General features: G+C 51.3%; 20 non-coding genes and 1 pseudogene across 20 annotated transcripts; 8 read left to right on the plus strand and 13 right to left on the minus strand.

Annotated features, from left to right (window-relative positions):
• Window positions 1-763: 763 nt before the first annotated feature.
• Window positions 764-954, plus strand: LOC148996794 (U2 spliceosomal RNA). Its single transcript, XR_016149114.1, has one exon. It is a non-coding gene; the product is annotated as a U2 spliceosomal RNA (small nuclear RNA).
• A 339-nt stretch (window positions 955-1,293) lies between these two features.
• On the plus strand, window positions 1,294-1,458 carry LOC148996795 (U1 spliceosomal RNA). Its single transcript, XR_016150499.1, has one exon. It is a non-coding gene; the product is annotated as a U1 spliceosomal RNA (small nuclear RNA).
• A 1,110-nt stretch (window positions 1,459-2,568) lies between these two features.
• On the plus strand, window positions 2,569-2,759 carry LOC148996796 (U2 spliceosomal RNA). Its single transcript, XR_016149116.1, has one exon. It is a non-coding gene; the product is annotated as a U2 spliceosomal RNA (small nuclear RNA).
• A 338-nt stretch (window positions 2,760-3,097) lies between these two features.
• Window positions 3,098-3,262, plus strand: LOC148996797 (U1 spliceosomal RNA). Its single transcript, XR_016150500.1, has one exon. It is a non-coding gene; the product is annotated as a U1 spliceosomal RNA (small nuclear RNA).
• Window positions 3,263-4,372: 1,110 nt separating this feature from the next.
• LOC148996798 (U2 spliceosomal RNA) lies at window positions 4,373-4,563 on the plus strand. The gene has a single exon (XR_016149118.1). It is a non-coding gene; the product is annotated as a U2 spliceosomal RNA (small nuclear RNA).
• Window positions 4,564-4,902: 339 nt separating this feature from the next.
• Window positions 4,903-5,067, plus strand: LOC148996799 (U1 spliceosomal RNA). Its single transcript, XR_016147674.1, has one exon. It is a non-coding gene; the product is annotated as a U1 spliceosomal RNA (small nuclear RNA).
• A 1,113-nt stretch (window positions 5,068-6,180) lies between these two features.
• Window positions 6,181-6,371, plus strand: LOC148996800 (U2 spliceosomal RNA). Its single transcript, XR_016149119.1, has one exon. It is a non-coding gene; the product is annotated as a U2 spliceosomal RNA (small nuclear RNA).
• Window positions 6,372-6,710: 339 nt separating this feature from the next.
• LOC148996801 (U1 spliceosomal RNA) lies at window positions 6,711-6,875 on the plus strand. Its single transcript, XR_016150503.1, has one exon. It is a non-coding gene; the product is annotated as a U1 spliceosomal RNA (small nuclear RNA).
• A 999-nt stretch (window positions 6,876-7,874) lies between these two features.
• On the minus strand, window positions 7,875-7,979 carry LOC148996802 (U2 spliceosomal RNA; annotated as a pseudogene).
• A 1,110-nt stretch (window positions 7,980-9,089) lies between these two features.
• LOC148996803 (U1 spliceosomal RNA) lies at window positions 9,090-9,254 on the minus strand. Its single transcript, XR_016150504.1, has one exon. It is a non-coding gene; the product is annotated as a U1 spliceosomal RNA (small nuclear RNA).
• A 339-nt stretch (window positions 9,255-9,593) lies between these two features.
• On the minus strand, window positions 9,594-9,784 carry LOC148996804 (U2 spliceosomal RNA). Its single transcript, XR_016149121.1, has one exon. It is a non-coding gene; the product is annotated as a U2 spliceosomal RNA (small nuclear RNA).
• Window positions 9,785-10,894: 1,110 nt separating this feature from the next.
• Window positions 10,895-11,059, minus strand: LOC148996805 (U1 spliceosomal RNA). Its single transcript, XR_016150505.1, has one exon. It is a non-coding gene; the product is annotated as a U1 spliceosomal RNA (small nuclear RNA).
• A 338-nt stretch (window positions 11,060-11,397) lies between these two features.
• On the minus strand, window positions 11,398-11,588 carry LOC148996806 (U2 spliceosomal RNA). Its single transcript, XR_016149123.1, has one exon. It is a non-coding gene; the product is annotated as a U2 spliceosomal RNA (small nuclear RNA).
• A 1,110-nt stretch (window positions 11,589-12,698) lies between these two features.
• LOC148996807 (U1 spliceosomal RNA) lies at window positions 12,699-12,863 on the minus strand. The gene has a single exon (XR_016150506.1). It is a non-coding gene; the product is annotated as a U1 spliceosomal RNA (small nuclear RNA).
• A 339-nt stretch (window positions 12,864-13,202) lies between these two features.
• Window positions 13,203-13,393, minus strand: LOC148996808 (U2 spliceosomal RNA). The gene has a single exon (XR_016149124.1). It is a non-coding gene; the product is annotated as a U2 spliceosomal RNA (small nuclear RNA).
• A 1,110-nt stretch (window positions 13,394-14,503) lies between these two features.
• LOC148996809 (U1 spliceosomal RNA) lies at window positions 14,504-14,668 on the minus strand. Its single transcript, XR_016150507.1, has one exon. It is a non-coding gene; the product is annotated as a U1 spliceosomal RNA (small nuclear RNA).
• A 339-nt stretch (window positions 14,669-15,007) lies between these two features.
• Window positions 15,008-15,198, minus strand: LOC148996810 (U2 spliceosomal RNA). The gene has a single exon (XR_016149127.1). It is a non-coding gene; the product is annotated as a U2 spliceosomal RNA (small nuclear RNA).
• Window positions 15,199-16,308: 1,110 nt separating this feature from the next.
• Window positions 16,309-16,473, minus strand: LOC148996811 (U1 spliceosomal RNA). The gene has a single exon (XR_016150508.1). It is a non-coding gene; the product is annotated as a U1 spliceosomal RNA (small nuclear RNA).
• Window positions 16,474-16,811: 338 nt separating this feature from the next.
• Window positions 16,812-17,002, minus strand: LOC148996812 (U2 spliceosomal RNA). The gene has a single exon (XR_016149128.1). It is a non-coding gene; the product is annotated as a U2 spliceosomal RNA (small nuclear RNA).
• Window positions 17,003-18,112: 1,110 nt separating this feature from the next.
• LOC148996813 (U1 spliceosomal RNA) lies at window positions 18,113-18,277 on the minus strand. Its single transcript, XR_016150509.1, has one exon. It is a non-coding gene; the product is annotated as a U1 spliceosomal RNA (small nuclear RNA).
• A 339-nt stretch (window positions 18,278-18,616) lies between these two features.
• On the minus strand, window positions 18,617-18,807 carry LOC148996814 (U2 spliceosomal RNA). The gene has a single exon (XR_016149129.1). It is a non-coding gene; the product is annotated as a U2 spliceosomal RNA (small nuclear RNA).
• Between the last annotated feature and the right edge of the window lie 225 nt (window positions 18,808-19,032).

Genomic DNA, 19,032 nt, shown 5'->3' on the forward strand with positions numbered 1-19,032 from the left:
TACAGCGCCACCAAGTGGCCAGTCGCCGCATTCCTCTTCACGTGACCACGGGCTGAGCCCGTACACAGGTGTACCGAGTTGGGTGCAATTGTCTCATTCCGTTGGAGAGTTATAGCCGTTTAAGTAAAGCCCGCCTCGCCCACCCCCAACGTTTTGGCGTACCGTCGCCAACGTGGATGGAAATTCCAACTGTTTCCCGATCCCTGTTGGCAGTCAGACTCCAGAGAATCTTTCTGCACCGGTTTGGGTCAGATCGGGCAAAAAACCTAGGACTAGTGTGCAAAAGTAGGTTTTTCAGAAAATCCAAAATACCCGAAAATCTCGCCAGCGCGACCACCCAATCCGAGGCATGCATCTTGTTCGGCTCGAGCCAAGGATTCCGGTGATGTAAGACACTTGGGTCTGCGACCGACGGTCGAGGAGTTACGAGCCATTTCGTACTTTTGATCGCTGCAGCGCCACCTTGGGGCCGATCGGGGCGAGCCTTGGTGAGGTTGTAGTACCGGGCCGGTCCTACCATCCCTCAGAGTTTCAAGTCTCTACCACGGACGCTTTGGTCTGCCCGCTCACTTTTAAGGCGGAATGTTGATGATCCAAAATCCCAGGTTGCACTCCAGAGTGTCGTGCTGTGCACTCTGTTGTGATCCATTTTCGGTGTCAACCAATCTGAGCTGAGCTTGTTTGCCGGCGACCTTAGACCCTCTCGCCGCGGCCCAGGTGGGCGTGGCCTTTGCCGGCTCCCCCGCCTCGGCGTCGCTGCGTCATCGCTTCTCGGCCTTTTGGCTAAGATCAAGTGTAGTATCTGTTCTTATCAGTTTAATATCTGATACGTGCCCTACCCGGGCACCACATATTAAATTGATTTTTGGTCCTGGGAGATGGCATAGGGGCTTGCTCCGTCCACTCCACGCATCGACCCGGTATTGCAGTACTTCTGGGAACGGTGCACCCTCCTAAAGTGTTCAATGAAAGAAATGTAGTGGTCTTGTGTGGCAGAAGGTGATAATGGAGCTAGTGTGAGTGGGTGTTGTAGGTGATCATGTGCTATACTAGCCTGGGTAGAATTGTGGTGTAAAAACAAGACAAAAAGGAACCCCTGTTCCTCTGTCAGTTTAACATCTGATCCGTCCACTATTCGGGGACGGCGCATTATGTACATTTATGGCTCATGGAGCCGGATGCGGAGCGTGCAAAAAAAAAAAAAAAAAAAAAAAGCCCCTTTTTTGACTGGCAAACCGCTGGTGAGGATTGGGGAGAGGGGCAGGGTGCTTCTGACTGAAGGCCTGGGAATTCATACTTACCTGGCAGGGGAGACACCATGATCAGGAAGGTGGTTCACCCAGGGCGAGGCTCGGCCATTGCACTCTGGGTTGTGCTGACCCCTGCGAATTCCCCAAATGTGGGAATCTCGACTGCATAATTTATGGTAGTGGGGGACTGCGTTCGCGCTCTCCCCTGGACAACACTGGTTAAAAGGGCAGATTGTTAAAGCTCCACTTGAGGTTCTTTTGTTTTGTTTTTTTTCTCCACTTCTTCAATATCCAGAGGCAGTCCAGAGAGTTGAACTGCGGCGGTTGCTCGAGAGATACGAAACAGTCTAGGACCGGTCTGTGTGAGGAGGGTTTTCTTTTTTCTCCTCAATTCTTCAAATAGTCTCCAATATTTGACGGACGACTTAGTTCACAGCAGTTGTCCTGGAGGCAAAGTTGTTCGGAATGAGGAGTTCTATCATGTGGTATGAAAACATTGTGCACGTGTGAAACGTCACGTGATATTCAGCCACCCATGTTGTGTTTTTTTCTGTTTACAGCGCCACCAAGTGGCCAGTCGCCGCATTCCTCTTCACGTGACCACGGGCTGAGCCCGTACACAGGTGTACCGAGTTGGGTGCAATTGTCTCATTCCGTTGGAGAGTTATAGCCGTTTAAGTAAAGCCCGCCTCGCCCACCCCCAACGTTTTGGCGTACCGTCGCCAACGTGGATGGAAATTCCAACTGTTTCCCGATCCCTGTTGGCAGTCAGACTCCAGAGAATCTTTCTGCACCGGTTTGGGTCAGATCGGGCAAAAAACCTAGGACTAGTGTGCAAAAGTAGGTTTTTCAGAAAATCCAAAATACCCGAAAATCTCGCCAGCGCGACCACCCAATCCGAGGCATGCATCTTGTTCGGCTCGAGCCAAGGATTCCGGTGATGTAAGACACTTGGGTCTGCGACCGACGGTCGAGGAGTTACGAGCCATTTCGTACTTTTGATCGCTGCAGCGCCACCTTGGGGCCGATCGGGGCGAGCCTTGGTGAGGTTGTAGTACCGGGCCGGTCCTACCATCCCTCAGAGTTTCAAGTCTCTACCACGGACGCTTTGGTCTGCCCGCTCACTTTTAAGGCGGAATGTTGATGATCCAAAATCCCAGGTTGCACTCCAGAGTGTCGTGCTGTGCACTCTGTTGTGATCCATTTTCGGTGTCAACCAATCTGAGCTGAGCTTGTTTGCCGGCGACCTTAGACCCTCTCGCCGCGGCCCAGGTGGGCGTGGCCTTTGCCGGCTCCCCCGCCTCGGCGTCGCTGCGTCATCGCTTCTCGGCCTTTTGGCTAAGATCAAGTGTAGTATCTGTTCTTATCAGTTTAATATCTGATACGTGCCCTACCCGGGCACCACATATTAAATTGATTTTTGGTCCTGGGAGATGGCATAGGGGCTTGCTCCGTCCACTCCACGCATCGACCCGGTATTGCAGTACTTCTGGGAACGGTGCACCCTCCTAAAGTGTTCAATGAAAGAAATGTAGTGGTCTTGTGTGGCAGAAGGTGATAATGGAGCTAGTGTGAGTGGGTGTTGTAGGTGATCATGTGCTATACTAGCCTGGGTAGAATTGTGGTGTAAAAACAAGACAAAAAGGAACCCCTGTTCCTCTGTCAGTTTAACATCTGATCCGTCCACTATTCGGGGACGGCGCATTATGTACATTTATGGCTCATGGAGCCGGATGCGGAGCGTGCAAAAAAAAAAAAAAAAAAAAAAGCCCCTTTTTTGACTGGCAAACCGCTGGTGAGGATTGGGGAGAGGGGCAGGGTGCTTCTGACTGAAGGCCTGGGAATTCATACTTACCTGGCAGGGGAGACACCATGATCAGGAAGGTGGTTCACCCAGGGCGAGGCTCGGCCATTGCACTCTGGGTTGTGCTGACCCCTGCGAATTCCCCAAATGTGGGAATCTCGACTGCATAATTTATGGTAGTGGGGGACTGCGTTCGCGCTCTCCCCTGGACAACACTGGTTAAAAGGGCAGATTGTTAAAGCTCCACTTGAGGTTCTTTTGTTTTGTTTTTTTTCTCCACTTCTTCAATATCCAGAGGCAGTCCAGAGAGTTGAACTGCGGCGGTTGCTCGAGAGATACGAAACAGTCTAGGACCGGTCTGTGTGAGGAGGGTTTTCTTTTTTCTCCTCAATTCTTCAAATAGTCTCCAATATTTGACGGACGACTTAGTTCACAGCAGTTGTCCTGGAGGCAAAGTTGTTCGGAATGAGGAGTTCTATCATGTGGTATGAAAACATTGTGCACGTGTGAAACGTCACGTGATATTCAGCCACCCATGTTGTGTTTTTTTCTGTTTACAGCGCCACCAAGTGGCCAGTCGCCGCATTCCTCTTCACGTGACCACGGGCTGAGCCCGTACACAGGTGTACCGAGTTGGGTGCAATTGTCTCATTCCGTTGGAGAGTTATAGCCGTTTAAGTAAAGCCCGCCTCGCCCACCCCCAACGTTTTGGCGTACCGTCGCCAACGTGGATGGAAATTCCAACTGTTTCCCGATCCCTGTTGGCAGTCAGACTCCAGAGAATCTTTCTGCACCGGTTTGGGTCAGATCGGGCAAAAAACCTAGGACTAGTGTGCAAAAGTAGGTTTTTCAGAAAATCCAAAATACCCGAAAATCTCGCCAGCGCGACCACCCAATCCGAGGCATGCATCTTGTTCGGCTCGAGCCAAGGATTCCGGTGATGTAAGACACTTGGGTCTGCGACCGACGGTCGAGGAGTTACGAGCCATTTCGTACTTTTGATCGCTGCAGCGCCACCTTGGGGCCGATCGGGGCGAGCCTTGGTGAGGTTGTAGTACCGGGCCGGTCCTACCATCCCTCAGAGTTTCAAGTCTCTACCACGGACGCTTTGGTCTGCCCGCTCACTTTTAAGGCGGAATGTTGATGATCCAAAATCCCAGGTTGCACTCCAGAGTGTCGTGCTGTGCACTCTGTTGTGATCCATTTTCGGTGTCAACCAATCTGAGCTGAGCTTGTTTGCCGGCGACCTTAGACCCTCTCGCCGCGGCCCAGGTGGGCGTGGCCTTTGCCGGCTCCCCCGCCTCGGCGTCGCTGCGTCATCGCTTCTCGGCCTTTTGGCTAAGATCAAGTGTAGTATCTGTTCTTATCAGTTTAATATCTGATACGTGCCCTACCCGGGCACCACATATTAAATTGATTTTTGGTCCTGGGAGATGGCATAGGGGCTTGCTCCGTCCACTCCACGCATCGACCCGGTATTGCAGTACTTCTGGGAACGGTGCACCCTCCTAAAGTGTTCAATGAAAGAAATGTAGTGGTCTTGTGTGGCAGAAGGTGATAATGGAGCTAGTGTGAGTGGGTGTTGTAGGTGATCATGTGCTATACTAGCCTGGGTAGAATTGTGGTGTAAAAACAAGACAAAAAGGAACCCCTGTTCCTCTGTCAGTTTAACATCTGATCCGTCCACTATTCGGGGACGGCGCATTATGTACATTTATGGCTCATGGAGCCGGATGCGGAGCGTGCAAAAAAAAAAAAAAAAAAAAAAAGCCCCTTTTTTGACTGGCAAACCGCTGGTGAGGATTGGGGAGAGGGGCAGGGTGCTTCTGACTGAAGGCCTGGGAATTCATACTTACCTGGCAGGGGAAACACCATGATCAGGAAGGTGGTTCACCCAGGGCGAGGCTCGGCCATTGCACTCTGGGTTGTGCTGACCCCTGCGAATTCCCCAAATGTGGGAATCTCGACTGCATAATTTATGGTAGTGGGGGACTGCGTTCGCGCTCTCCCCTGGACAACACTGGTTAAAAGGGCAGATTGTTAAAGCTCCACTTGAGGTTCTTTTGTTTTTTGTTTTTTTTTCTCCACTTCTTCAATATCCAGAGGCAGTCCAGAGAGTTGAACTGCGGCGGTTGCTCGAGAGATACGAAACAGTCTAGGACCGGTCTGTGTGAGGAGGGTTTTCTTTTTTCTCCTCAATTCTTCAAATAGTCTCCAATATTTGACGGACGACTTGGTTCACAGCAGTTGTCCTGGAGGCAAAGTTGTTCGGAATGAGGAGTTCTATCATGTGCTATGAAAACATTGTGCACGTGTGAAACGTCACGTGATATACAGCCACCCATGTTGTGTTTTTTTCTGTTTACAGCGCCACCAAGTGGCCAGTCGCCGCATTCCTCTTCACGTGACCACGGGCTGAGCCCGTACACAGGTGTACCGAGTTGGGTGCAATTGTCTCATTCCGTTGGAGAGTTATAGCCGTTTAAGTAAAGCCCGCCTCGCCCACCCCCAACGTTTTGGCGTACCGTCGCCAACGTGGATGGAAATTCCAACTGTTTCCCGATCCCTGTTGGCAGTCGGACTCCAGAGAATCTTTCTGCACCGGTTTGGGTCAGATCGGGCAAAAAACCTAGGACTAGTGTGCAAAAGTAGGTTTTTCAGAAAATCCAAAATACCCGAAAATCTCGCCAGCGCGACCACCCAATCCGAGGCATGCATCTTGTTCGGCTCGAGCCAAGGATTCCGGTGATGTAAGACACTTGGGTCTGCGACCGACGGTCGAGGAGTTACGAGCCATTTCGTACTTTTGATCGCTGCAGCGCCACCTTGGGGCCGATCGGGGCGAGCCTTGGTGAGGTTGTAGTACCGGGCCGGTCCTACCATCCCTCAGAGTTTCAAGTCTCTACCACGGACGCTTTGGTCTGCCCGCTCACTTTTAAGGCGGAATGTTGATGATCCAAAATCCCAGGTTGCACTCCAGAGTGTCGTGCTGTGCACTCTGTTGTGATCCATTTTCGGTGTCAACCAATCTGAGCTGAGCTTGTTTGCCGGCGACCTTAGACCCTCTCGCCGCGGCCCAGGTGGGCGTGGCCTTTGCCGGCTCCCCCGCCTCGGCGTCGCTGCGTCATCGCTTCTCGGCCTTTTGGCTAAGATCAAGTGTAGTATCTGTTCTTATCAGTTTAATATCTGATACGTGCCCTACCCGGGCACCACATATTAAATTGATTTTTGGTCCTGGGAGATGGCATAGGGGCTTGCTCCGTCCACTCCACGCATCGACCCGGTATTGCAGTACTTCTGGGAACGGTGCACCCTCCTAAAGTGTTCAATGAAAGAAATGTAGTGGTCTTGTGTGGCAGAAGGTGATAATGGAGCTAGTGTGAGTGGGTGTTGTAGGTGATCATGTGCTATACTAGCCTGGGTAGAATTGTGGTGTAAAAACAAGACAAAAAGGAACCCCTGTTCCTCTGTCAGTTTAACATCTGATCCGTCCACTATTCGGGGACGGCGCATTATGTACATTTATGGCTCATGGAGCCGGATGCGGAGCGTGCAAAAAAAAAAAAAAAAAAAAAAAGCCCCTTTTTTGACTGGCAAACCGCTGGTGAGGATTGGGGAGAGGGGCAGGGTGCTTCTGACTGAAGGCCTGGGAATTCATACTTACCTGGCAGGGGAGACACCATGATCAGGAAGGTGGTTCACCCAGGGCGAGGCTCGGCCATTGCACTCTGGGTTGTGCTGACCCCTGCGAATTCCCCAAATGTGGGAATCTCGACTGCATAATTTATGGTAGTGGGGGACTGCGTTCGCGCTCTCCCCTGGACAACACTGGTTAAAAGGGCAGATTGTTAAAGCTCCACTTGAGGTTCTTTTGTTTTTTGTTTTTTTTTCTCCACTTCTTCAATATCCAGAGGCAGTCCAGAGAGTTGAACTGCGGCGGTTGCTCGAGAGATACGAAACAGTCTAGGACCGGTCTGTGTGAGGAGGGTTTTCTTTTTTCTCCTCAATTCTTCAAATAGTCTCCAATATTTGACGGACGACTTGGTTCACAGCAGTTGTCCTGGAGGCAAAGTTGTTCGGAATGAGGAGTTCTATCATGTGCTATGAAAACATTGTGCACGTGTGAAACGTCACGTGATATACAGCCACCCATGTTGTGTTTTTTTCTGTTTACAGCGCCACCAAGTGGCCAGTCGCCGCATTCCTCTTCACGTGACCACGGGCTGAGCCCGTACACAGGTGTACCGAGTTGGGTGCAATTGTCTCATTCCGTTGGAGAGTTATAGCCGTTTAAGTAAAGCCCGCCTCGCCCACCCCCAACGTTTTGGCGTACCGTCGCCAACGTGGATGGAAATTCCAACTGTTTCCCAATCCCTGTTGGCAGTCGGACTCCAGAGAATCTTTCTGCACCGGTTTGGGTCAGATCGGGCAAAAAACCTAGGACTAGTGTGCAAAAGTAGGTTTTTCAGAAAATCCAAAATACCCGAAAATCTCGCCAGCGCGACCACCCAATCCGAGGCATGCATCTTGTTCGGCTCGAGCCAAGGATTCCGGTGATGTAAGACACTTGGGTCTGCGACCGACGGTCGAGGAGTTACGAGCCATTTCGTACTTTTGATCGCTGCAGCGCCACCTTGGGGCCGATCGGGGCGAGCCTTGGTGAGGTTGTAGTACCGGGCCGGTCCTACCATCCCTCAGAGTTTCAAGTCTCTACCACGGACGCTTTGGTCTGCCCGCTCACTTTTAAGGCGGAATGTTGATGATCCAAAATCCCAGGTTGCACTCCAGAGTGTCGTGCTGTGCACTCTGTTGTGATCCATTTTCGGTGTCAACCAATCTGAGCTGAGCTTGTTTGCCGGCGACCTTACCTTATCAGATAAGAACAGATACTACACTTGATCTTAGCCAAAAGGCCGAGAAGCGATGACGCAGCGACGCCGAGGCGGGGGAGCCGGCAAAGGCCACGCCCACCTGGGCCGCGGCGAGAGGGTCTAAGGTCGCCGGCAAACAAGCTCAGCTCAGATTGGTTGACACCGAAAATGGATCACAACAGAGTGCACAGCACGACACTCTGGAGTGCAACCTGGGATTTTGGATCATCAACATTCCGCCTTAAAAGTGAGCGGGCAGACCAAAGCGTCCGTGGTAGAGACTTGAAACTCTGAGGGATGGTAGGACCGGCCCGGTACTACAACCTCACCAAGGCTCGCCCCGATCGGCCCCAAGGTGGCGCTGCAGCGATCAAAAGTACGAAATGGCTCGTAACTCCTCGACCGTCGGTCGCAGACCCAAGTGTCTTACATCACCGGAATCCTTGGCTCGAGCCGAACAAGATGCATGCCTCGGATTGGGTGGTCGCGCTGGCGAGATTTTCGGGTATTTTGGATTTTCTGAAAAACCTACTTTTGCACACTAGTCCTAGGTTTTTTGCCCGATCTGACCCAAACCGGTGCAGAAAGATTCTCTGGAGTCTGACTGCCAACAGGGATCGGGAAACAGTTGGAATTTCCATCCACGTTGGCGACGGTACGCCAAAACGTTGGGGGTGGGCGAGGCGGGCTTTACTTAAACGGCTATAACTCTCCAACGGAATGAGACAATTGCACCCAACTCGGTACACCTGTGTACGGGCTCAGCCCGTGGTCACGTGAAGAGGAATGCGGCGACTGGCCACTTGGTGGCGCTGTAAACAGAAAAAAACACAACATGGGTGGCTGAATATCACGTGACGTTTCACACGTGCACAATGTTTTCATACCACATGATAGAACTCCTCATTCCGAACAACTTTGCCTCCAGGACAACTGCTGTGAACTAAGTCGTCCGTCAAATATTGGAGACTATTTGAAGAATTGAGGAGAAAAAAGAAAACCCTCCTCACACAGACCGGTCCTAGACTGTTTCGTATCTCTCGAGCAACCGCCGCAGTTCAACTCTCTGGACTGCCTCTGGATATTGAAGAAGTGGAGAAAAAAAACAAAACAAAAGAACCTCAAGTGGAGCTTTAACAATCTGCCCTTTTAACCAGTGTTGTCCAGGGGAGAGCGCGAACGCAGTCCCCCACTACCATAAATTATGCAGTCGAGATTCCCACATTTGGGGAATTCGCAGGGGTCAGCACAACCCAGAGTGCAATGGCCGAGCCTCGCCCTGGGTGAACCACCTTCCTGATCATGGTGTCTCCCCTGCCAGGTAAGTATGAATTCCCAGGCCTTCAGTCAGAAGCACCCTGCCCCTCTCCCCAATCCTCACCAGCGGTTTGCCAGTCAAAAAAGGGGCTTTTTTTTTTTTTTTTTTTTTTTGCACGCTCCGCATCCGGCTCCATGAGCCATAAATGTACATAATGCGCCGTCCCCGAATAGTGGACGGATCAGATGTTAAACTGACAGAGGAACAGGGGTTCCTTTTTGTCTTGTTTTTACACCACAATTCTACCCAGGCTAGTATAGCACATGATCACCTACAACACCCACTCACACTAGCTCCATTATCACCTTCTGCCACACAAGACCACTACATTTCTTTCATTGAACACTTTAGGAGGGTGCACCGTTCCCAGAAGTACTGCAATACCGGGTCGATGCGTGGAGTGGACGGAGCAAGCCCCTATGCCATCTCCCAGGACCAAAAATCAATTTAATATGTGGTGCCCGGGTAGGGCACGTATCAGATATTAAACTGATAAGAACAGATACTACACTTGATCTTAGCCAAAAGGCCGAGAAGCGATGACGCAGCGACGCCGAGGCGGGGGAGCCGGCAAAGGCCACGCCCACCTGGGCCGCGGCGAGAGGGTCTAAGGTCGCCGGCAAACAAGCTCAGCTCAGATTGGTTGACACCGAAAATGGATCACAACAGAGTGCACAGCACGACACTCTGGAGTGCAACCTGGGATTTTGGATCATCAACATTCCGCCTTAAAAGTGAGCGGGCAGACCAAAGCGTCCGTGGTAGAGACTTGAAACTCTGAGGGATGGTAGGACCGGCCCGGTACTACAACCTCACCAAGGCTCGCCCCGATCGGCCCCAAGGTGGCGCTGCAGCGATCAAAAGTACGAAATGGCTCGTAACTCCTCGACCGTCGGTCGCAGACCCAAGTGTCTTACATCACCGGAATCCTTGGCTCGAGCCGAACAAGATGCATGCCTCGGATTGGGTGGTCGCGCTGGCGAGATTTTCGGGTATTTTGGATTTTCTGAAAAACCTACTTTTGCACACTAGTCCTAGGTTTTTTGCCCGATCTGACCCAAACCGGTGCAGAAAGATTCTCTGGAGTCTGACTGCCAACAGGGATCGGGAAACAGTTGGAATTTCCATCCACGTTGGCGACGGTACGCCAAAACGTTGGGGGTGGGCGAGGCGGGCTTTACTTAAACGGCTATAACTCTCCAACGGAATGAGACAATTGCACCCAACTCGGTACACCTGTGTACGGGCTCAGCCCGTGGTCACGTGAAGAGGAATGCGGCGACTGGCCACTTGGTGGCGCTGTAAACAGAAAAAAACACAACATGGGTGGCTGAATATCACGTGACGTTTCACACGTGCACAATGTTTTCATACCACATGATAGAACTCCTCATTCCGAACAACTTTGCCTCCAGGACAACTGCTGTGAACTAAGTCGTCCGTCAAATATTGGAGACTATTTGAAGAATTGAGGAGAAAAAAGAAAACCCTCCTCACACAGACCGGTCCTAGACTGTTTCGTATCTCTCGAGCAACCGCCGCAGTTCAACTCTCTGGACTGCCTCTGGATATTGAAGAAGTGGAGAAAAAAAACAAAACAAAAGAACCTCAAGTGGAGCTTTAACAATCTGCCCTTTTAACCAGTGTTGTCCAGGGGAGAGCGCGAACGCAGTCCCCCACTACCATAAATTATGCAGTCGAGATTCCCACATTTGGGGAATTCGCAGGGGTCAGCACAACCCAGAGTGCAATGGCCGAGCCTCGCCCTGGGTGAACCACCTTCCTGATCATGGTGTCTCCCCTGCCAGGTAAGTATGAATTCCCAGGCCTTCAGTCAGAAGCACCCTGCCCCTCTCCCCAATCCTCACCAGCGGTTTGCCAGTCAAAAAAGGGGCTTTTTTTTTTTTTTTTTTTTTTGCACGCTCCGCATCCGGCTCCATGAGCCATAAATGTACATAATGCGCCGTCCCCGAATAGTGGACGGATCAGATGTTAAACTGACAGAGGAACAGGGGTTCCTTTTTGTCTTGTTTTTACACCACAATTCTACCCAGGCTAGTATAGCACATGATCACCTACAACACCCACTCACACTAGCTCCATTATCACCTTCTGCCACACAAGACCACTACATTTCTTTCATTGAACACTTTAGGAGGGTGCACCGTTCCCAGAAGTACTGCAATACCGGGTCGATGCGTGGAGTGGACGGAGCAAGCCCCTATGCCATCTCCCAGGACCAAAAATCAATTTAATATGTGGTGCCCGGGTAGGGCACGTATCAGATATTAAACTGATAAGAACAGATACTACACTTGATCTTAGCCAAAAGGCCGAGAAGCGATGACGCAGCGACGCCGAGGCGGGGGAGCCGGCAAAGGCCACGCCCACCTGGGCCGCGGCGAGAGGGTCTAAGGTCGCCGGCAAACAAGCTCAGCTCAGATTGGTTGACACCGAAAATGGATCACAACAGAGTGCACAGCACGACACTCTGGAGTGCAACCTGGGATTTTGGATCATCAACATTCCGCCTTAAAAGTGAGCGGGCAGACCAAAGCGTCCGTGGTAGAGACTTGAAACTCTGAGGGATGGTAGGACCGGCCCGGTACTACAACCTCACCAAGGCTCGCCCCGATCGGCCCCAAGGTGGCGCTGCAGCGATCAAAAGTACGAAATGGCTCGTAACTCCTCGACCGTCGGTCGCAGACCCAAGTGTCTTACATCACCGGAATCCTTGGCTCGAGCCGAACAAGATGCATGCCTCGGATTGGGTGGTCGCGCTGGCGAGATTTTCGGGTATTTTGGATTTTCTGAAAAACCTACTTTTGCACACTAGTCCTAGGTTTTTTGCCCGATCTGACCCAAACCGGTGCAGAAAGATTCTCTGGAGTCTGACTGCCAACAGGGATCGGGAAACAGTTGGAATTTCCATCCACGTTGGCGACGGTACGCCAAAACGTTGGGGGTGGGCGAGGCGGGCTTTACTTAAACGGCTATAACTCTCCAACGGAATGAGACAATTGCACCCAACTCGGTACACCTGTGTACGGGCTCAGCCCGTGGTCACGTGAAGAGGAATGCGGCGACTGGCCACTTGGTGGCGCTGTAAACAGAAAAAAACACAACATGGGTGGCTGAATATCACGTGACGTTTCACACGTGCACAATGTTTTCATACCACATGATAGAACTCCTCATTCCGAACAACTTTGCCTCCAGGACAACTGCTGTGAACTAAGTCGTCCGTCAAATATTGGAGACTATTTGAAGAATTGAGGAGAAAAAAGAAAACCCTCCTCACACAGACCGGTCCTAGACTGTTTCGTATCTCTCGAGCAACCGCCGCAGTTCAACTCTCTGGACTGCCTCTGGATATTGAAGAAGTGGAGAAAAAAAACAAAACAAAAGAACCTCAAGTGGAGCTTTAACAATCTGCCCTTTTAACCAGTGTTGTCCAGGGGAGAGCGCGAACGCAGTCCCCCACTACCATAAATTATGCAGTCGAGATTCCCACATTTGGGGAATTCGCAGGGGTCAGCACAACCCAGAGTGCAATGGCCGAGCCTCGCCCTGGGTGAACCACCTTCCTGATCATGGTGTCTCCCCTGCCAGGTAAGTATGAATTCCCAGGCCTTCAGTCAGAAGCACCCTGCCCCTCTCCCCAATCCTCACCAGCGGTTTGCCAGTCAAAAAAGGGGCTTTTTTTTTTTTTTTTTTTTTTTGCACGCTCCGCATCCGGCTCCATGAGCCATAAATGTACATAATGCGCCGTCCCCGAATAGTGGACGGATCAGATGTTAAACTGACAGAGGAACAGGGGTTCCTTTTTGTCTTGTTTTTACACCACAATTCTACCCAGGCTAGTATAGCACATGATCACCTACAACACCCACTCACACTAGCTCCATTATCACCTTCTGCCACACAAGACCACTACATTTCTTTCATTGAACACTTTAGGAGGGTGCACCGTTCCCAGAAGTACTGCAATACCGGGTCGATGCGTGGAGTGGACGGAGCAAGCCCCTATGCCATCTCCCAGGACCAAAAATCAATTTAATATGTGGTGCCCGGGTAGGGCACGTATCAGATATTAAACTGATAAGAACAGATACTACACTTGATCTTAGCCAAAAGGCCGAGAAGCGATGACGCAGCGACGCCGAGGCGGGGGAGCCGGCAAAGGCCACGCCCACCTGGGCCGCGGCGAGAGGGTCTAAGGTCGCCGGCAAACAAGCTCAGCTCAGATTGGTTGACACCGAAAATGGATCACAACAGAGTGCACAGCACGACACTCTGGAGTGCAACCTGGGATTTTGGATCATCAACATTCCGCCTTAAAAGTGAGCGGGCAGACCAAAGCGTCCGTGGTAGAGACTTGAAACTCTGAGGGATGGTAGGACCGGCCCGGTACTACAACCTCACCAAGGCTCGCCCCGATCGGCCCCAAGGTGGCGCTGCAGCGATCAAAAGTACGAAATGGCTCGTAACTCCTCGACCGTCGGTCGCAGACCCAAGTGTCTTACATCACCGGAATCCTTGGCTCGAGCCGAACAAGATGCATGCCTCGGATTGGGTGGTCGCGCTGGCGAGATTTTCGGGTATTTTGGATTTTCTGAAAAACCTACTTTTGCACACTAGTCCTAGGTTTTTTGCCCGATCTGACCCAAACCGGTGCAGAAAGATTCTCTGGAGTCTGACTGCCAACAGGGATCGGGAAACAGTTGGAATTTCCATCCACGTTGGCGACGGTACGCCAAAACGTTGGGGGTGGGCGAGGCGGGCTTTACTTAAACGGCTATAACTCTCCAACGGAATGAGACAATTGCACCCAACTCGGTACACCTGTGTACGGGCTCAGCCCGTGGTCACGTGAAGAGGAATGCGGCGACTGGCCACTTGGTGGCGCTGTAAACAGAAAAAAACACAACATGGGTGGCTGAATATCACGTGACGTTTCACACGTGCACAATGTTTTCATACCACATGATAGAACTCCTCATTCCGAACAACTTTGCCTCCAGGACAACTGCTGTGAACTAAGTCGTCCGTCAAATATTGGAGACTATTTGAAGAATTGAGGAGAAAAAAGAAAACCCTCCTCACACAGACCGGTCCTAGACTGTTTCGTATCTCTCGAGCAACCGCCGCAGTTCAACTCTCTGGACTGCCTCTGGATATTGAAGAAGTGGAGAAAAAAAACAAAACAAAAGAACCTCAAGTGGAGCTTTAACAATCTGCCCTTTTAACCAGTGTTGTCCAGGGGAGAGCGCGAACGCAGTCCCCCACTACCATAAATTATGCAGTCGAGATTCCCACATTTGGGGAATTCGCAGGGGTCAGCACAACCCAGAGTGCAATGGCCGAGCCTCGCCCTGGGTGAACCACCTTCCTGATCATGGTGTCTCCCCTGCCAGGTAAGTATGAATTCCCAGGCCTTCAGTCAGAAGCACCCTGCCCCTCTCCCCAATCCTCACCAGCGGTTTGCCAGTCAAAAAAGGGGCTTTTTTTTTTTTTTTTTTTTTTTGCACGCTCCGCATCCGGCTCCATGAGCCATAAATGTACATAATGCGCCGTCCCCGAATAGTGGACGGATCAGATGTTAAACTGACAGAGGAACAGGGGTTCCTTTTTGTCTTGTTTTTACACCACAATTCTACCCAGGCTAGTATAGCACATGATCACCTACAACACCCACTCACACTAGCTCCATTATCACCTTCTGCCACACAAGACCACTACATTTCTTTCATTGAACACTTTAGGAGGGTGCACCGTTCCCAGAAGTACTGCAATACCGGGTCGATGCGTGGAGTGGACGGAGCAAGCCCCTATGCCATCTCCCAGGACCAAAAATCAATTTAATATGTGGTGCCCGGGTAGGGCACGTATCAGATATTAAACTGATAAGAACAGATACTACACTTGATCTTAGCCAAAAGGCCGAGAAGCGATGACGCAGCGACGCCGAGGCGGGGGAGCCGGCAAAGGCCACGCCCACCTGGGCCGCGGCGAGAGGGTCTAAGGTCGCCGGCAAACAAGCTCAGCTCAGATTGGTTGACACCGAAAATGGATCACAACAGAGTGCACAGCACGACACTCTGGAGTGCAACCTGGGATTTTGGATCATCAACATTCCGCCTTAAAAGTGAGCGGGCAGACCAAAGCGTCCGTGGTAGAGACTTGAAACTCTGAGGGATGGTAGGACCGGCCCGGTACTACAACCTCACCAAGGCTCGCCCCGATCGGCCCCAAGGTGGCGCTGCAGCGATCAAAAGTACGAAATGGCTCGTAACTCCTCGACCGTCGGTCGCAGACCCAAGTGTCTTACATCACCGGAATCCTTGGCTCGAGCCGAACAAGATGCATGCCTCGGATTGGGTGGTCGCGCTGGCGAGATTTTCGGGTATTTTGGATTTTCTGAAAAACCTACTTTTGCACACTAGTCCTAGGTTTTTTGCCCGATCTGACCCAAACCGGTGCAGAAAGATTCTCTGGAGTCTGACTGCCAACAGGGATCGGGAAACAGTTGGAATTTCCATCCACGTTGGCGACGGTACGCCAAAACGTTGGGGGTGGGCGAGGCGGGCTTTACTTAAACGGCTATAACTCTCCAACGGAATGAGACAATTGCACCCAACTCGGTACACCTGTGTACGGGCTCAGCCCGTGGTCACGTGAAGAGGAATGCGGCGACTGGCCACTTGGTGGCGCTGTAAACAGAAAAAAACACAACATGGGTGGCTGAATATCACGTGACGTTTCACACGTGCACAATGTTTTCATACCACATGATAGAACTCCTCATTCCGAACAACTTTGCCTCCAGGACAACTGCTGTGAACTAAGTCGTCCGTCAAATATTGGAGACTATTTGAAGAATTGAGGAGAAAAAAGAAAACCCTCCTCACACAGACCGGTCCTAGACTGTTTCGTATCTCTCGAGCAACCGCCGCAGTTCAACTCTCTGGACTGCCTCTGGATATTGAAGAAGTGGAGAAAAAAAACAAAACAAAAGAACCTCAAGTGGAGCTTTAACAATCTGCCCTTTTAACCAGTGTTGTCCAGGGGAGAGCGCGAACGCAGTCCCCCACTACCATAAATTATGCAGTCGAGATTCCCACATTTGGGGAATTCGCAGGGGTCAGCACAACCCAGAGTGCAATGGCCGAGCCTCGCCCTGGGTGAACCACCTTCCTGATCATGGTGTCTCCCCTGCCAGGTAAGTATGAATTCCCAGGCCTTCAGTCAGAAGCACCCTGCCCCTCTCCCCAATCCTCACCAGCGGTTTGCCAGTCAAAAAAGGGGCTTTTTTTTTTTTTTTTTTTTTTGCACGCTCCGCATCCGGCTCCATGAGCCATAAATGTACATAATGCGCCGTCCCCGAATAGTGGACGGATCAGATGTTAAACTGACAGAGGAACAGGGGTTCCTTTTTGTCTTGTTTTTACACCACAATTCTACCCAGGCTAGTATAGCACATGATCACCTACAACACCCACTCACACTAGCTCCATTATCACCTTCTGCCACACAAGACCACTACATTTCTTTCATTGAACACTTTAGGAGGGTGCACCGTTCCCAGAAGTACTGCAATACCGGGTCGATGCGTGGAGTGGACGGAGCAAGCCCCTATGCCATCTCCCAGGACCAAAAATCAATTTAATATGTGGTGCCCGGGTAGGGCACGTATCAGATATTAAACTGATAAGAACAGATACTACACTTGATCTTAGCCAAAAGGCCGAGAAGCGATGACGCAGCGACGCCGAGGCGGGGGAGCCGGCAAAGGCCACGCCCACCTGGGCCGCGGCGAGAGGGTCTAAGGTCGCCGGCAAACAAGCTCAGCTCAGATTGGTTGACACCGAAAATGGATCACAACAGAGTGCACAGCACGACACTCTGGAGTGCAACCTGGGATTTTGGATCATCAACATTCCGCCTTAAAAGTGAGCGGGCAGACCAAAGCGTCCGTGGTAGAGACTTGAAACTCTGAGGGATGGTAGGACCGGCCCGGTACTACAACCTCACCAAGGCTCGCCCCGATCGGCCCCAAGGTGGCGCTGCAGCGATCAAAAGTACGAAATGGCTCGTAACTCCTCGACCGTCGGTCGCAGACCCAAGTGTCTTACATCACCGGAATCCTTGGCTCGAGCCGAACAAGATGCATGCCTCGGATTGGGTGGTCGCGCTGGCGAGATTTTCGGGTATTTTGGATTTTCTGAAAAACCTACTTTTGCACACTAGTCCTAGGTTTTTTGCCCGATCTGACCCAAACCGGTGCAGAAAGATTCTCTGGAGTCTGACTGCCAACAGGGATCGGGAAACAGTTGGAATTTCCATCCACGTTGGCGACGGTACGCCAAAACGTTGGGGGTGGGCGAGGCGGGCTTTACTTAAACGGCTATAACTCTCCAACGGAATGAGACAATTGCACCCAACTCGGTACACCTGTGTACGGGCTCAGCCCGTGGTCACGTGAAGAGGAATGCGGCGACTGGCCACTTGGTGGCGCTGTAAACAGAAAAAAACACAACATGGGTGGCTGAATATCACGTGACGTTTCACACGTGCACAATGTTTTCATACCACATGATAGAACTCCTCATTCCGAACAACTTTGCCTCCAGGACAACTGCTGTGAACTAAGTCGTCCGTCAAATATTGGAGACTATTTGAAGAATTGAGGAGAAAAAAGAAAACCCTCCTCACACAGACCGGTCCTAGACTGTTTCGTATCTCTCGAGCAACCGCCGCAGTTCAACTCTCTGGACTGCCTCTGGATATTGAAGAAGTGGAGAAAAAAAACAAAACAAAAGAACCTCAAGTGGAGCTTTAACAATCTGCCCTTTTAACCAGTGTTGTCCAGGGGAGAGCGCGAACGCAGTCCCCCACTACCATAAATTATGCAGTCGAGATTCCCACATTTGGGGAATTCGCAGGGGTCAGCACAACCCAGAGTGCAATGGCCGAGCCTCGCCCTGGGTGAACCACCTTCCTGATCATGGTGTCTCCCCTGCCAGGTAAGTATGAATTCCCAGGCCTTCAGTCAGAAGCACCCTGCCCCTCTCCCCAATCCTCACCAGCGGTTTGCCAGTCAAAAAAGGGGCTTTTTTTTTTTTTTTTTTTTTTTGCACGCTCCGCATCCGGCTCCATGAGCCATAAATGTACATAATGCGCCGTCCCCGAATAGTGGACGGATCAGATGTTAAACTGACAGAGGAACAGGGGTTCCTTTTTGTCTTGTTTTTACACCACAATTCTACCCAGGCTAGTATAGCACATGATCACCTACAACACCCACTCACACTAGCTCCATTATCACCTTCTGCCACACAAGACCACTACATTTCTTTCATTGAACACTTTAGGAGGGTGCACCGTTCCCAGAAGTACTGCAATACCGGGTCGATGCGTGGAGTGGACGGAGCAAGCCCCTATGCCATCTCCCAGGACCAAAAATCAATTTAATATGTGGTGCCCGGGTAGGGCACGTATCAGATATTAAACTGATAAGAACAGATACTACACTTGATCTTAGCCAAAAGGCCGAGAAGCGATGACGCAGCGACGCCGAGGCGGGGGAGCCGGCAAAGGCCACGCCCACCTGGGCCGCGGCGAGAGGGTCTAAGGTCGCCGGCAAACAAGCTCAGCTCAGATTGGTTGACACCGAAAATGGATCACAACAGAGTGCACAGCACGACACTCTGGAGTGCAACCTGGGATTTTGGATCATCAACATTCCGCCTTAAAAGTGAGCGGGCAGACCAAAGCGTCCGTGGTAGA

The sequence above is a fragment of the Pimephales promelas genome, chromosome 2 (assembly GCF_988280905.1).
Source record: "Pimephales promelas chromosome 2, fPimPro1.hap1.1, whole genome shotgun sequence".
NCBI classification, from domain to species: Eukaryota; Metazoa; Chordata; class Actinopteri; order Cypriniformes; family Leuciscidae; genus Pimephales; species Pimephales promelas.